General features: G+C 36.5%; 1 long non-coding RNA gene across 1 annotated transcript; it reads right to left on the bottom strand.

Moving 5' to 3' along the window:
- Nucleotides 1–947: 947 nt before the first annotated feature.
- Nucleotides 948–8,545, bottom strand: LOC136245117 (uncharacterized). Its single transcript, XR_010695771.1, has 3 exons — nucleotides 8,287–8,545; nucleotides 1,401–1,485; nucleotides 948–1,203 (listed from the first exon to the last, which is right to left on the bottom strand). It is a non-coding gene; the product is annotated as an uncharacterized lncRNA (long non-coding RNA).

Below are 8,545 nucleotides of genomic sequence, written 5' to 3'. Positions count from 1 at the left end.
AGGCTAAACAGCCTGTTACACCTGATCAACAGGTAAAAAAGTACAAGTAGACTAATTACATACATTTATACATAGTGTTAGATGAATATTGGTCAATCAATTTCTTAAAATCATCAACTGATGCTGCACATGCTACTTCTTGGGGTAAATTATTCCATGGTTCAACAACTCTTCTTGTAAAAAAATATTTCCTGGCATCTGTTCTTGAAAAATATTTAAATAGCTTAAATGTATGACCTCTGGTATGGGTAATGGGTGAAAAAGTAAAAAAATCAGAATGGTCTATATCATACTTATCATGTAGCATATTGTAGACAGCAATCATGTCACCTCTATAACGTCTATAATGTAATGATGGCAAGTTAAGTACTTTCAATCGTTCCTTGTAGTCAAGATTTCTTATAGATTTGATCATTCTAGTTGCTTTCCGTTGGATTTTTTCTAATTTTTGGATGTCTGTTTTATAGTAAGGTCCCCAAACCAAGTTACCATATTCTAAAATAGGACGTACTATTGATTTGTATAAACATGTAAATGAATCTACAGAAATATCCGAAAAGGTCTGTTTAATAAGGCCAAGAAGTCTATTAGCCTTATTAACCACTGCCGAACACTGACTATGAAACTTGAGATTGCAATCAATCAACACCCCCAAATCCTTTTCCTCATTTACCTTAACAATATCCATCCCATCCATCTTATAACAATATCTTGGATTAAACTGACCTATATGTAGTATTTTTCACACATGCATTTTATCCTTGCCATGCATGCCCATGCAATACCCACTATAGTCCTATACTAATGTACCTAAATCTTATGTACATGATCTCACTTTGTCTGCAGAACTTTACTTAAATGGTACTGTACATGTATGCTACTTTATACAGTAGCTATCAGAAGCATGCAGATGGTCTTATATAATATACTCAATTATAAGTGTGACAATTTACAACAGAATTGGGTAAATAAGTAAGGAGAGCAATTACAACATGCATGGTAGCTAGTAAGTTCTAACTGAATTATACTGCTTGTGCAAAGCTAATAACTGGAAAAATGAACTTCGTAAGTGTCATCAGTTGTGCAACATGGCTCCTCACTGTATATACTATGTACACTCTTCTTCTTTTGAGGATCCAATTTCTTGTTTACGTACTTTTCTTGTTTATTCATACTGTAAATAGTATATTCATCACACTGGACCTACAGCACAAATTAATGTGGATGTTGTTAACTTTAAAGAGTATACATTCAGATAAGAGTAGCTAAACACATTGTCTTCCCATCCACAAGCATGACAGTAAGTAGGGAGTAGCTATACAACGCACTTAACAATAATAAAACAATGCTACTTAATATACATTCATTACTGAACTATACATTAGAACTCATAAACTCACCATAAAATCTCTGCCATGTTATGTTTTCCTACTTCATCTCAGCAGACAATGCACATGCCTCATTCAATAGCAAAGATTCAGCGAACTACAGTTTAAAAAAATTTATTGCACAATTAATTACTATGCACATCAGTCTTAGAGTATAGCACATCTAATATTGCTATAAGCTACAGCCATGCAGATTTACGTTAATTTGCAAACTGAAAACATTACTTTCTCTACATGCAGTTATATCTCTTTGCTACCTCCCTCAATGTTATTGTATAAGCATTCTCCAGGTCTTCTTCTGTTTGAGCAATCATTATACATTGTACTTCTCGAGCTCATCTGATTAAAATTGTCTGCTCAACTGTGACACACCTTTTAGTGCCACCAGGCATGAATATCCATTTTTAAGTGGAAACTAGTGTACTAACAAATTAGTGTACTAACAAATTAAAGGTAAACAATAGATTATATATGTAGCAACAATAGAATAAAATATTTAATGAAATAATATATATATGCATGCCTGACCAATGGATGCAAATTATTTAATATGGTTGCTATGTTGTAACCAATCAGAATGTAGTATATGGATAATTATATCAAAATCTTATGTTTATATTTAGCTACAATGCTACCTCTACTGGCTTAGCGTTTATATCACTATGCATTCTAGTTATATTCATTGAAAAATCGTGAATATCAATATGCTGGCACAATTCTACAGCCTAAAAGAAATCAATGTCTTTTGTCCTAAATAATGCTTTAGAAGATCAAACTTCAAATTTCAGTTTCTGAGTAAGACAAGAAGCATACTGCTCTTTTTTTATGTTGAAGAGATAATTGCATGGGCACCTTTAAACCCAAACACATTTTTACAAAGTTCATATATACAAGTATAGAGAAACCCCTAGTAGAGTTTTGTATGGGTAATATTGCTCTATAATTATTGTACTAACCTTTGACTATCTTCAGGAGTATTTGTAAACACATAAATATTATGTGTGGGTATTGTTCTAATTGTAGGGAAGTGTAGGCAGACCATTTATAGGCAAAACAGACTACTGTATATAATATTATTAATCAATAACTGAAAGTACACAATAACAACTAACTCTTACAACTACAGTACACAATATTAATGTTACAGGCATGCATAAATTACATTATATTACATCATGTCACATCATTACATTACATAATTAACTCTATTATAGATATGAAGGAGGAGTAGCATTTGTAATAATGGCTTAGTTTTTGAATTTTCATTGTATCAACAATGGATCATGAATCCAATAAGAAGCAATATATGTGTAGCAATTGCAGCCACAATGTACTGTGTGGAAGAAGAAACAAAAATTAAAATTTATCGTACGTTGTTAGTGTGTTCAGTTAATGCAACAGCTAGATAATTTGTGACCGGATTTGCAAAAAGGTACCTTTTTCACAGACAAAATTTGACCCATGCATATTTTGAACTTTGGGGTTTCATAAGTTTTTGAACATATACCTTATAATTGTCTGCATGCAATTATCCATGAGTGTACAGTAGCTACTAGTATCTATCTGCATTTTGATACTAAGAGCAAGTTTATCAGTGTAAGGAGTCAAGTGTTACACCATTTTGTTTTGCTGGTATGTAAAATGTGTGGAAAAGTTACCTTTTTCACAAATCTGGTCATTTTAACTCAACTATTCTAAAGAACGTATACAGTATACCAGCTTGTGTACTTTCAAATCAATTACACTGTGGATAAATGAAGTCATTTATTATAAAAATGCAAGATGGAAATCCATGACAAATAAGGCAGTATAGACAGCAGGACGAGGCAATAAATCAATATGTACAAAAGTCAGAAGACATCAAGAAAATAATCCACAGGTGCTTACATAAACCATCATAATTATATGAGTGATGGCTCTATTGCATGTATTTTGTGGAACTGTCAGATGCTTTGATGAAATGAAATGTTAAACAGACAACGAGATACATTGTTATAGCTAGATATACACCAACGACTATGTATAAATCAAGACATATTATATTAAATCTCCTTCCTTTGATTTATACTTTTCAGACTTATACTGTATGCAGCTAGGTGTTATCATGTTTTTCGTAAAGCTTCCAACCCAGATGATTGACCTTTATTAGTTTTGACAATATAGAATTTCATCAGATCCTACCAGATCAGCAGGACTTAACACAATTCAAGACTGGATCTGCCAACAGTGTGATGAATTCATGATTGTTTTTATCATATATTGTCCTAAATCAAGATGTCAGTTTCATCACTTATATATATAGTCATGCGAGATATCATGTTATTCTTTTATTTTAAGGAATACTTTATTTTAAATAGGTTTGCATCATGCAGTAAAGTGAATTATATCTTAATCGCAGTAGCTAAAGCTAAATTGATCTTAGCTCTAGAGAATAGAATAGCTATAATCAGATCAACTTACCCTGCCATTCACTAGAATTGACACATAAATTCAGCTTCTTTCCTTCCACTGCTATACTAAATACTTGCAACCAGACACTGTTGAAGCTTCATCTATCCAGCACCGTGTTTAACAACCTTCTTATAAATGAACTGTAAAATTGTAATTAGTTAGCTGTATAGCTATATATTTTGATTTGAATATTGCATTTATACTCGCTGTGCGAGGTCTTGCAATAGACGATATGCGTACCGTATATCTCTAATTCTCTCGTGATCCTCTTTACGTCACAACGGTGAACGGTGTCAGTGAGCTGAATGGCGGAAGGTGTAGAGTTGTATCGTTCGTGGACTGTTGATCAATTGAAGACTTTTCTGCGAGAGAGGCGGATACCCCTAACTGGAAACAAGGCTGAACTGGTTCAAAAAGTTGCTGATGTTGTTTATACAGATAGATTAGAAGAGGAAATCGAGGCTACCGCATTTCAATGTGTCACGTATACAAGTCCACCAAGCTTTGAGCAACTGCCAGCTGATGGTTGGACAGGAGACGACTTTCCGTTAGTGAGGGAAGGTAATGTTACCACATATCTTAAGGAAAAGGGAGGCTACACCAAGAATTTTCAAACTGGTGTTCGTTTATGTCAGTGTAGCCACTTGTTTGATTTGGAGATGGCAAAAGCTGATGACACTACTTTCATAAAAGCTAAATGTCGACCTACTATGCGGAAGAACCCTCCATTCTAATCTCTATTTACAAAGTTACAGGATGGAAGACCTGTAGCTGGAAATTGTAAGTGTCCTGCTGGGGAAACACAGAGTTGTGTACATATAGCTGCACTACTTATTACACTTACCGAGATCACTCCACAAGCATGCACAAGTGTGAGGTGTGCTTGGTCTAGGCCTACACAAAGTGGAACGCCATCCTTTGTAGTAGACTTAGATTTTGGAAAGTCATCTGTTGATGGCTATGTTGCATTCACTGGGCCTGTTGTAAAAGTTGATGACTTGTTGCAACAGTTGGAGAGTGCTGGATGTGACTCAGGTGTCCAGCATTATTTTAAGCAGGAAGAAGAAAGGTCCTTGCAATCAGCTCCTCCACCTAGTACTAATCCTGTATTAATTGACCCACTTGATAAGTTATCTGACATCGCTTCTATTCGAGATGTTAATGTCGATGATCTTGTTGAGGCGCTAAAGCCGACAGCTGAAGAGGTTGAGTTAATCCAAGTCATGACCATTGGTCAAAGACATAATCCATTGTGGTTAGATGCAAGACAGTGGAGAATCACGTCTAGCAATTTTGGTAGGGTTTGCAACAGAGCATTCCGACGATTGTATCCTCCTTCACTGGTTAAATCTCTGTTAGGAGATTATGGTATTCCCCACACAGCAGCACTGCGGTGGGGATGTGACCACGAGTCAAATGCTATACACCAATACATTCAGCAGAGTGGTGCTCAGGTTGAAGAATGTGGTGTATACCTGAGTGTAGAATTTCCTTACCTGGCAACATCTCCTGATGGAATCATTCCCCTTGCAAATGGAAAGTTTGGAGTGGTAGAGGTTAAGTGTCCCTATAAGCACCGAAATAATTCTATTGAAGTGGCTTGCAAGGACCCTGCATTTTGTTTGTTTAGAAATACCGAAAATGGCCAAATATCTCTCAATCGCCGGCATGATTACTACTTTCAAGTGACAGGTCAGATTGCACTCACAGGTGCAGAATTTTGTGATTTTGTGGTATGGACAGATGTAGACATTCATATTGAGCGGATTATGTTTGATGTTGAACTATGGACAGATATGAAGGATAAACTCTCTCATTTTTACTTCTCTACACTAGGTGTTGAAGCTTTAGATAGGTTATGTAATATGTAGTATTAATTTATGTAAGGTTATGTGTGTTATTACGCATGGGTTATGTATACATGTAGTATTGATGGGTTGTGTAGTTCAATGTAAGCTAATTATTTTATGTCACTTGTAAATTACAATAAATGTTCTGCTATAAAGTACCAACTACACTTATTGTTGTACAATACCCAGAAAATAAAAAAATACATATATATGTATACATTATAGCTACTTAATCAATTTTTGTTTCAAGTTACATAGTGCACCAGCTACAAGGACCATATCATCCACAATCTTCTTGTTCACTCTGTTGCTTAATGTTTCAGATAAAGCCTTGTACTCCTTTAACCGTTTGATGGCATTCTCCACTCTAATCCGTGCACTGGCAATTGTCCGAGAATTCAAACCTTCCTGTGTAGTAAGGCGACCTTCACTTAAGAAACTCGGAATGGTCAAAAAACATCTCTTCTGAGCAAAAAGATCCCGTGCATTGTATCCTTTGTCAGCAAGGATTCTTTGGCCTGGTTTCAATTGATCTAGTATCCCACTATGCTCTATAGTAAACCGATCACTGCTGTTTCCAGAAAATCCGGGTGAAACATACACAAAAACTCCAGTAAAAGTGTCTATAGCTACTAAATACTTTACTGTGGTATGACTTTTATAATCACTGTATGAAGATTTCTGTGTAGCTAAGTTACTTGGCCTTTCAATAAAAATTTCAGTTCCATCAATAATGGCTACAGCATTGGGTAATAAATTGTAGGGAGGATCAATTGGGCCAATAGTTGTTTGTGGCCATCTAATAAGTTGTTTCAACTGAACTTTCAGCATTGGTATCCACTGATTTAGGATACGGGATACTGTGCTTTGATCAATATTAAAGCGAAAAGCTAAATCACTTTGCGGAAAGTTGTAACGAACCCTCATCATAACCAAGAGCAACTTTTGAGATGGATCTAGTTCATCACGTGCTCCTCTTTTTCTTACTGCAGGAATTATCCACGCTAAAAGACATTCAAATACCTTCCGAGGAAGGCCAGTGTACATTTGTAGTTTACTTTCAGTAAGTAGGCTCAAACTTAATCGCTGCACAGTGCTGTTGAAAGTCTCAAGTTTTTGTTTCAATGCCAAGTTCTCTGCACGTAGCTCACTGTTTTGTTGCTCTACCTGAGCACACCTGGAGACAATACTTGTAACATCAGGTGAACTAAGATCATGTGGTTGTGAAACAGGTGTACCACTTACTATCATAGCAGGTTCACAGCACAGCTCAGCATTAACCAGTTGAGTACTACTGGAGGCTGTACCTGGGTCTTCAGCATCAAGACCATGCAAATGTGATTGTATGGGAACAGTATCTGACTGAGTATCTTCAGTTCTATCAGTAAATTCAGTAGATTCAAGGTACAACTCAGCATCCAAGTCCAGTTGAGAAGTACTTGAGGCTGTACAAATATCAAGGCTTACACGGATAGTTTCTGGCTGAGTATCTTGCAGTGACAAATCATCAAGATCTTCATCCTGATATCCACTGGTTGTATCCTGCATATCTTCTTCCTCTATCCTAGCTTTCTTTGATGCTGGAGTGGTGCTGGGCTTCTTAAAATACACAGGAATACAAAATTTGTTTGTCTTGCTAGGACCCATGAAGTCCTCATAATGCACGTTGCAGATCACCGCGGTTGAAGAAGCTTTCCACCTGCTCTGTTCTGGACCTTGTCTAGTAAGGTTGATTCTTTGTATAACAGCACGTTTAATAGACTGGGGCATTTTGCTAATGGTGTAGAGTGTCACCAATTCGGGCTTGGGGCAACCATCAACCTGCAGCTGCAGAGCTCTCAACTCTCACGCATTGCGCGTGAGACACACGCATTTGACTCCAATCTCACTCTTGATTTTGCAACTCACGCATAGTTTTGCAAACATCTCACGCATTTTTCAGAAACAGACTGTCTAGCTTTATAATATAGTCTATATAGCTATTAACTTCAGAAGTTACAATCCGAGCCCGTTACAATCTTTGTACCCCCGCGACAGCGAGCCGTATACTTTTGTACTTGAGATTTCGTAGTGAACGGCGCCGGATTGCTTGTATCACATGCAAATGCACGTGCAGCTGCACTGTGATGCTGTTCATATGGAGCAGCAAATTTAATTTTTATCTCTAAGGCTTCAATATTATTCAATAGTGAATAGCACCAATATTATTCACAGTGGTTGTTTACTTGTAATATCTGGTTAGCTCAGTACAAGTTACTCCCCTTTCACAGTGGCCTTTGTGCATGGTGTTTTCTTTGTGTGTTGAATACAATAAAGCTCACAGTAGCAAACAATAACTCTATAGACTATGTTACATACTGTAGCTAGATAGTATAGTTGTAGCTAGATAGTATAGTTGTACCATGCAAGTCAGTTGTTTTTACTGCTTTATCACTTAGCTACATTAATAATAATATTTTAAGATGCTCTCAAAACTGTATAGTCTATTTATCAAAATTTTCCCAGGGTACATGGCCACCAGACCCCTTAGCTAAGTATGTTTTGTACACAGTCGGATGTTCACCAGCATGTCTCACTCCTACATACTTATTTCTCACTCATTTTAAATTCAGTCATCACTCTAAGGTAACTGACAGGTTGAGAGCTCTGCAGCTGAGGGCATCCACAAAGACGATTTCCATCAATATCCTCCACACATCTTCCTTTCCTGTTGTGGCAACCCCAAACACAACATTGTCGCTTAGACATCATTCGTCGTTGGTCTAGTTTTCAAGTTCAAAATAATCGCTCCGGTAGTCGTTCACCGTCAACTTTTTTTGTAAAATAATTCCGTTGCGTTTTTAGACCATGCATATG

The sequence above is a fragment of the Dysidea avara genome, chromosome 15 (assembly GCF_963678975.1).
Source record: "Dysidea avara chromosome 15, odDysAvar1.4, whole genome shotgun sequence".
Taxonomy (NCBI): Eukaryota; Metazoa; Porifera; class Demospongiae; order Dictyoceratida; family Dysideidae; genus Dysidea; species Dysidea avara.
The sequence above is the reverse complement of the archived record's forward strand: the minus strand, read 5'-3'. Positions and strand labels throughout refer to the sequence as shown.